This window comes from Triticum dicoccoides, chromosome 3A, assembly GCF_002162155.2.
Source record: "Triticum dicoccoides isolate Atlit2015 ecotype Zavitan chromosome 3A, WEW_v2.0, whole genome shotgun sequence".
Classification (NCBI taxonomy): Eukaryota; Viridiplantae; Streptophyta; class Magnoliopsida; order Poales; family Poaceae; genus Triticum; species Triticum dicoccoides.
In genome coordinates, this window is record NC_041384.1 from 372,637,626 (window position 1) to 372,646,423 (window position 8,798).

Consider the following 8,798-nt stretch of genomic DNA (forward strand, 5'->3'; position numbering starts at 1 on the left):
AACAACAATTTAAACATTTTAATTGTTGTTATCATGATGCGGATGACATGAACAAGTTTATGCAATTTTTATTAAAAGTTGACAAGAGCATTATAAGGCATTTGTCACTGTGGTGGAAGGAAAAGGGGTGCCACGGCAACGATAACGAAAACGGTGCCACGGCAGCGTTCCGGTTCCGGTAACTCGATTGAGATACCGATGCAAAGGAGAAGTGTGCGGATGCGTGCAAAAGATGGTGGGGCGCTCCCGGATTCCGGGTGTCCCACGGGTTAGTGGCATGGAAAACGAGTGACAAAACGGACACGGTGCAGACAAAGGGTGCATCTCATCCAACATGTATTCATGCGTTCACGGGCGTCGTCTCGGGGTTATACCTTCGAGGTGAGAATTTTCGGAACGGATCAAGTTCTTAGCGGAAGTAGACGGTCTCGCCACGTTCGTAGAGGTAGTAGTTGTACTCATGTCGTAGTGGAAGTAGTCGTGCTATCGTTCATCTGTGGTCACCGGGACGGTAGTAGAAATAGAGGAACACGACATCTTGTCGAAAATCACGGCGGCGGTAGTTGTACACACGTGGTAGTAGAACTTGATGGAACCAATGTCCTCGAGGTAGTCGTGGTACTCGTCGCGTTCCGAAACCGAAGTGGTACTTGGCAATATCCGGGACGGTCTTGACGTTTCGGTGCGGTGTAGTGGTACATGTCAACGGTCATCGTGGTACTTTGTTCCGGTCTTGTAGTCGTTCACATTCGTTCGGAAAGGTACTTGATGGCTCCAACGTCTTCGGGGTGACGGTAGTGGTACACGCGACGTCGCGGTACTTGTCGGTCCGGTCTTGGCGGCGTAGATGTACACGTTGTCGGGGTACTTGTTGCATCATCGGGTGTAGTTGTACATGAGGGTCTTGACGAATCCGAAGGGGTACTTGACGGGTCCGGTCTTGGCAATTCAGGTTTCGTAGTGTCCTGGTACTTGATGCTTGGGATTGATTCCATGGTTGCATGCATCCATGGCAACATAGCACAGATGCAAAGAGGCAACGACTTGGCACGGTTCCGGTGGTCGAACAAGGCAGGCGACGAAGAGCTTGGTCTCCTCTGCACTGCTTCGATGTAGAGAAACAGGAGGCAGAGGCGAGACGGGCAACGCGAGGCGGGGACAGATGAGGCAGGCGCGGGACAAGCGGATTCTAGCCGCCGGCGAAGGATCCAGGCGGGCACAGCGGCAAGGGCCCTGGATGGCATCTGCTGCAGAAGGAGTCCCGCGAGGTTAGGATGGAGCAGCAGTGGAGTCGCGAGGAACGCAGGGGCCGTGGGTGAGCTCGCTCGGGGAGCTCGTCGGGCGCATCTGGTCGATGTCGAAGCCAACAGAGGCGCAGCGAGAGGAGCTCGGCCCCTGGCACGTGTGAGGATGGGAAGGAGCGGCGCGGCTCCTCGGCGGCTTGGACTCCGTCGGCCGGAGCGACAGCAGGGAGCTCCTTCTCCCACCGAAGACGGTGACGGGAGGAAAGGGAGAGAGGCGACGCGAAGATGGAGGCGCCATGGCGTGTGCTAGCGCGGTGCTGGAGGGAGGACGAGGGGAAACGGGCAAGTGGCGGCGCTGAAAGGGCATTGAGGGAGAGAGTGGCGGCGAGGGAGCGAAGGGGTGCAGCGCGTGCGTACTGATCCCCTCTGGCGGCGTTGAGGGACGAGGAGGGAGCGAGGGGGAGGAAACAAGGAGGCTAGGGTTCGGTCGGGCCTTGGCTGGTTCTTGGGCCGGCCGGCCTGAGGCTGTAGCCGGGCCTTAGGGGAAAAAGGATGGGCCACCCTGAGATCTAGGCTGGGCTCTCTCTCTCACTCTAGAATGAAAAAAAACAGAGAAGAAAAAAAAAGAAAGAAAGAAAGAAAAGAGAGAAAAGAAGATGGTAGGAGAAAGAATATATTCTCAAACTCATAAAAAATGAGTCCAATCCAAGAAAATAGGAGTGTGCATGGATGCAAGGTTTAGATTCAAACACATTTGAATTAAATTCAAATGGGTGAATAGGAAGTGGAGGTTTGGAAGGTCCAAAAATGTTCGGTTTTTAGAGGAACCTCGATAAAAGAGATACAGAATTGTGGACAAGATGTGAAGGTCAAACTTGAAGTGGAAATAGGCATGAGGATTATTTTTGCACGTGTGTTATGGTGAATATCAAATTAAAGAAATATTGAATATAGCTCCCTACTATCGGGAGGATTGGTTATAAAGAGAAACCACCAAGTGAGTTCCCTCGATTTAAATGGATCGAAGATCCACACAATTTATTTAGTTGAGTTAAGAAAAGAAATGACATGATGGCATGATGACATGATGCAATGCACATGATGCAAAGATGAAATGCAACGGACCAAACAAATCACATGACGAAACCCGGAAACCCTGGAAGGCATCTGAAGCTCCGGTCTTGGGGCGTCACAACACTCCACCACTACGAGATTATCTCGTCCCGAGATCTAGAATGGCACCGGAGGGACAACGGAAGAGAAAAAGGTGAGGTGAAACTTAGTTGCTCCTTTGAAAAACGAGTGAAACCAAAGAACCTTGAAAAGGTTAAGCCATATCGAGAAAAGAATACAATGGAGATAAATGAAGTTGAAAGCACTCCAGTAGGGAAGCGGAATAAGGAATTACAAATTCGGACAGCACTTCGGTTGAAAAGAAAAGAAATTGAATAAGAACTTGATAAGATGAGAAGATACTTGATGACATTACAAAACACTGCCTCTGGAACTATTAAATGAATAGAACAAGAGTAAGAAATATCTCAGACAGCACTCCGGTTGAAAGAGATGCAAGGCTTGATAAGGCGAAAAGAACTTGAGCAGAATGGCACACAATCCGGTTAAAGGATAAGCATGAAAAGAACATGATCTTTGACACACGAGATGATGGTTGAAAAGAGCAACATCACAATGCCTCCAGAATGAAAGAATAGAATATAGATAATTGGAAAAGAATGGAGAAGAAAATGCCATCTTATGCCACAAAAGAGCTTGAGAAGGCATCCTTAGGAAATGGGTCGAGCGGAGTTGTTGGAAAACCAACAACGAAAGGATAAGCTTGATATGGTCTTGTGGAGTACATCTCAAAATTATGAGGTGACAACCTGCCACTCACAGGAAGAAGAATTGGATTGGAATGAACAAGGAGATGAGAAAGTATTTCACCGGGAGGATAAAGAAGAACTTGGGTCCTTTATAAGCACCATGGATAGCAACAATCCTCAGGGAAGGCTTTTGGTGAAATATAACCCAATATAATTCCAACGAAGAGGTTGATGGATTTAAAATATCTCATACTTGATAACTTGTGAATCATGAAAACATGAACTCAAATTATCAAGAATGACATAATACCACCTCCAATGATACAGAAGAAAGAATTGCACTCCAGATTGCAAGATGAAGAAAGCTTGTGATCCTTTGAAAAGAATCTCAATGAACACTTCAAGAAGGAATTAAATCCTTGATGAACCATCATGTAGAACCTCCATGAGAACTTTGGTAAACAAAGGAAAGATCAAAAGAAATGAAAGAGAAGTTGGAAACATAAGGTGAAGACTTGCAATGATTTAGATGAAGCTTTTTGGTGATATAATTGCGAGAGCTTGGATCTTTGGAAAAAGAAAGATGAGCACTTGAAACCAAGAATTTGATGAGCCTCCGTAATAAGTAATTGAATATACTCGATGAAACAAGAATAAGAATTACATTATGCTTATCCTTCACCAATTAAATTGATGACAATCAACGGATTTGACATATTACTTATTCTCGTAGAAAAGATTAAAAGAGATATAACATAAACTTGAGAAAATCTTCAACACACCACCGGTAGAATTGAAATAACGAATAAATTTATGAGGAAGAGAAATCTTGAATGAACCACCGTAAGAATTAAAATGAACGAAGAAAAGATAAAGAAACACCGGGAAGAATTATAAAATGAACAGAGATTGAGAGGATTTAGAAACATGAGAACGAAGAGATCACGAGCCGATTGAAGATCACTAGAACGAAGGACTGGTAAAATAGGGGAATGATAACTGACAGCTGAGAATGAATAAACCTGAAATGATGGACTCTGGGTAATCAAACTGAGAAATACTCCTGAATTACTCCAGATGGGTGAAAAGAATTCTCACAATCAAAAACAATTGTGAGAGGATGGCATAACGTTAGAACCACGAATCTTTGATAGAACGAAACAAGATTCAAGGGAAAACTCTTCCTCGATCTTCAAAAGTAGAGAATGATGATGAGAAACACCACCATGAATTGTTGAGATACTCCGGGATGAAAATTAGAAAGGTTGAACCAACGATGAAAAGAATTTGAAAGATCTTGGAGAAAAACATATGACAGACGATGAATCATTCTTACGTCAACTTTGAAATGAATTTAGGATAGCTCCGATAAAATTAGAAGAGTCAGGTAAGATCCTGGAAAAAGACCTGTGGGTTAGGGCCCACTCAAAAGAAACACCTTTGAAATGATTTAAAAGAGAGATTGCACCGGTTGAATTAAATGACATGAATGAGATAACAATCTCGAAAGAGCTTGAAAGGATCTTAAATGACAAGACGAGCCTTTTGAGAAAACTTGAGCATGCCAGAACAAATGAATAGCGAGAAGTGAATTATTATGAGGTGCACCGGTATGAGAAGGCATTGAAATGAGTAAAAGGGTAAGATCAACAAAGCTTGACTTGAAACCACCGGGGAAGATAAAAGAAACGAAGAATGATGAACTAGAAGCTCCGTTAGTATCTTCATGAGAATCACCGAATAAGGACATTGAGGAAAAGAATGGAGAGGCTTCACATCAATAAGATGGATACTCGATTAAGAGATCTGAATCCTTGGAGAAAAACAAAGGGAGGGAGGGTGGGAAAACAAAGACAACTTGGGATGGATGAAACGAACAATGTTGAGAAAGCTGAGATTGAATCTTACGGATGTTGAAAATAAACGGATCCGCTTGAAGAGAAAACACGCCAGTTGAACAGGATTTACATGACAATCTCGATGATCAAGAAGGATTAGTATTCACAATCAACATTTGTCATTGAAGCAACTCGAATACCACAGCTCAAAACAAAAACAAAGGATTGGCTTGCAGAATAAGCCAGAGCAAACATATGATAGAGATTTCGTCCAAAGTTTTTGTGGTGGGGCCTACACGGGCTCGATCGTACAGCACCATCATGTACAAGGCAGTGCACATGACATACGAAGCGTCCACGAGTCGGCATAGCAAAGGACTCTTTAAGACACAACGAGACCACTGTAAAACCGACCGTGAATAGGCGGACCACTAGACGTCGAACCCCAATTTCATATCATACATCTGTCGGAAAGATATCCTAAGAGCTACTTGAATTCCCACCTATGAAACTCCCGAACCTTTCCGGTTATGCAATCAGGTGTTGGGGATACAAGGGAAGCATAATATCTCACCCAAAACTAGCAAATCCTACATCCAGCTGTATCCATCCTTCAACACATAACCAAGAAACCTTCGGAAATCGTCTACCTCAACCTTCGAAAAGCATCCGTTATACAAGTTATGGCAATACTCCCGAACTCCCGCCCCAGTACTGGGTGGCGTCAAGGTTATCTCACCAACAACTGCATAAAAGAGATTTTCGATGTCGGCGAACTAAACTCAGGTATTCCAGAACTGCAACGATAAAATTATGATGACAACACCTCAGAGCTCAACCCCCCGGGACACTGCCACAAAACCCGTGACAGGAGGCACCAAGACAATGTTCTCGTCACAAAACCATCGGAAAGATTCCAAGATACCCGCATGATCCTAAAAAGAATTTAGTGAAATTTGAGAAGAGAAGAGTCAAAACTCTACGTCAGGATGCCTTACCAGAGCGATGAAGGGTCTGGGGAGTAAAAAGAATTCCTAAACTCTCTGATATATAATTCCTAAATGACTCAAAACATTTTTCTAGACTCAACAACGGCAGCTAATTCAATCAAGCAGTGGGGCTCCTAAGGTCGGGGAAGGCTCTGATACCAACTTGTAACGCCCTCGATGCGGCTATATCTCCCACGTGTCGAAGCACGACTTAGAGGCATAACCGCATTGAAAGCAATGTCGCAAGTGAGGTAATCTTCGCAAACAACCCATGTATTACAATAGGGGAAAAGGTACATAGTTAGCTTACAATCGCCACTTCACACAATACATGAATTAAAGCATTACATCAACCAGATACAACCAAGGTCCGTCTATGGAACCAAAATAAAAGAAGAACCCCAAATGCGACAAGGTCCCCGATCGACCCCAACTGGGCTCCACTACTGATCAACTAGAACGAAACGACACAAAGGACAAGATCTTCATCGAGCTCCTCCTTTGAGCTTGGTTGCGTCATCTGCACGGTTCAACGGCACCTGCAAGCTGGTTTGGAAGTATCTGTGAGTCACGGGGACTCAGCAATCTCGCACTCTCGCGATCAAGACTATTTAAGCTTATGGGTAAGGTAAAAATATGAGGTGGAGCTGCAGCAAGTGACTAGCATATATGGTGGCTAACATACGCAAATGAGAGCGAGAAGAGAAGGCAAAGCACGTTCGATAAAAGTATGATCAAGAAGTGATCCGAAAACAACCGTCGAGCATAACTCCAACACCGTGTTCACTTCCCGGACTCCGTCGGAAAGAGACCATCACGGTTACACACGCGGTTGATGCATTTTAATTAAGGTCAACTTCAGGTTTTCTACAACCGGACATTAACAAATTCCCATCTGCCCATAACCGCGGGCACGGCTTTCGAAAGTTCAAAACCCTGCAGGGGTGTCCCAACTTAGCCCATCACAAGCTCTCACGGTCAACGAAGGAATAGACCTCCTCCCAAGACGTTCCGATCAGACTCGGTATCCCGGTTCTACAAGACACTTCGACAAGTTAAAACAAATCCAGCAACACCGCACGAATGTGCCGACAAATCCCGATAGGAGCTGCACATATATCTTTCTCAGGGCACACTCAGATGAGAATAGCTACGAGTAAAACCAACCCTCAAGTTTCCCCGAGGTGGCCCCGCAGGCAGCTCAGTTCGGACCAACACTCAGAGGAGCACTGGCCGGGGGGTTAGAATAAAGATGACCCTTGAGTCTGCAGAACCCAAGGGAAGGTGGTAGGTTGTTAGTGCAAATGGTAAAACCAAGGTTGGGCATTGCTGGAGGAGTTTTATTCAAGGCGAACTGTCAAGGGGTTCCCATTATTACCCAATCGCGTAAGGAACGCAAAATCCGGGAACATAACACCGATATGACGGAAACTAGGGCGGCAAGAGTGGAACAAAACACCAGGCATAAGGCCGAGCCTTCCACCCTTTACCAAGTATATAGATGCATTAATTAAACAAGATATATTGTGATATCCCAACAAGTAAACATGTTCCAAACAAGGAACAACATCTCCATGTTCCAACAAGGAACAAACTTCAATCTTCACCTTCAACTGACAACGCTATAAGAGGGGCTGAGCAAAGCGGTAACATAGCCAAACAACGGTTTGCTAGGACAAGGTGGGTTAGAGGCTTGGTTCACAATATGGGAGGCATGATAAGCAAGTGGTAGGCATCATAGCATAGGCATAGCAAAAGAGCGAGCATCTAGCAAAGCAAAGATAGTAGTGATTTCGAGGGTATGATCACCTTGCCTGAGGTCCCGCAAGGAAGAAGAACGAGTCCATGAAGAAGACAAACTGACGTAGACGAACGGATCCTCACAAACGCGACGTTAACGGAACTAACCCGAAGAAGCAACACCGGAAAAAACGCAAACAACAAGGTAAACAACCAACACATAAGCATGGCATGATGCACAACCAAGTATGATGCATGTCCGGTTTAAATATGCATGGCATGGCAAAGGGCACAAACAAAAGTACAAGTTAAGTGGAGCTCAATATGCAACGAGTTGCATATTGACGGAACACCACATCAATTATTTAGTCCTCCCTCGTTTAGGTACCCAACAATATTAAATGTTGTTAAAACATGGCAAGAGGTGGGGCATAACAAAACTACACCATCTAAACAATTTAAATGGGACCGAATATGACAAAAAACGAATCCGGTAAATCCCCATATGCATTAGTAATTTATTGCAACAACAATTGAAACATTTTAATTGTTGTTATCATGATGCGGATGACATGAACAAGTTTATGCAATTTTTATTAAAAGTTGACAAGAGCATTATAAGGCATTTGTCACCGTGGTGGAAGGAAAAGGGGTGCCACGACAACGATAACAAAAACGGTGCCACGACAGCGTTCCAGTTCCGGTAACTCGATTGAGATACCGATGCAAAGGAGAAGTGTGCGGATGCGTGCAAAAGATGGTGGGGCGTCCCGAATTCCGGGTGTCCCACAGGTTAGTGGCATGGAAAACGAGTGAAAAAACGGACACGGTGTAGACAAAGGGTGCATCTCATCCAACATGCATTCATGCGTTCACGGGCGTCGTCTTGGGGTTATACCTTCGAGGTGAAACTTTTCGGAACGTATCAAGTTCTTAGCGGAAGTAGACGGTCTTGCCACGTTCGTAGAGGTAGTAGTTGTACTCATGTCATAGTGGAAGTAGTCGTGCTATTGTTCATCTGTGGTCACTGGGACGGTAGTAGAAATAGAGGCACACGACATCTTGTCGAAAATCACGGCGGCGGTAGTTGTACACACGTGGTAGTAGAAACTTGATGGAACCAATGTCCTCGAGGTAGTCGTGGTACTCGTCGCGTTCTGAAAC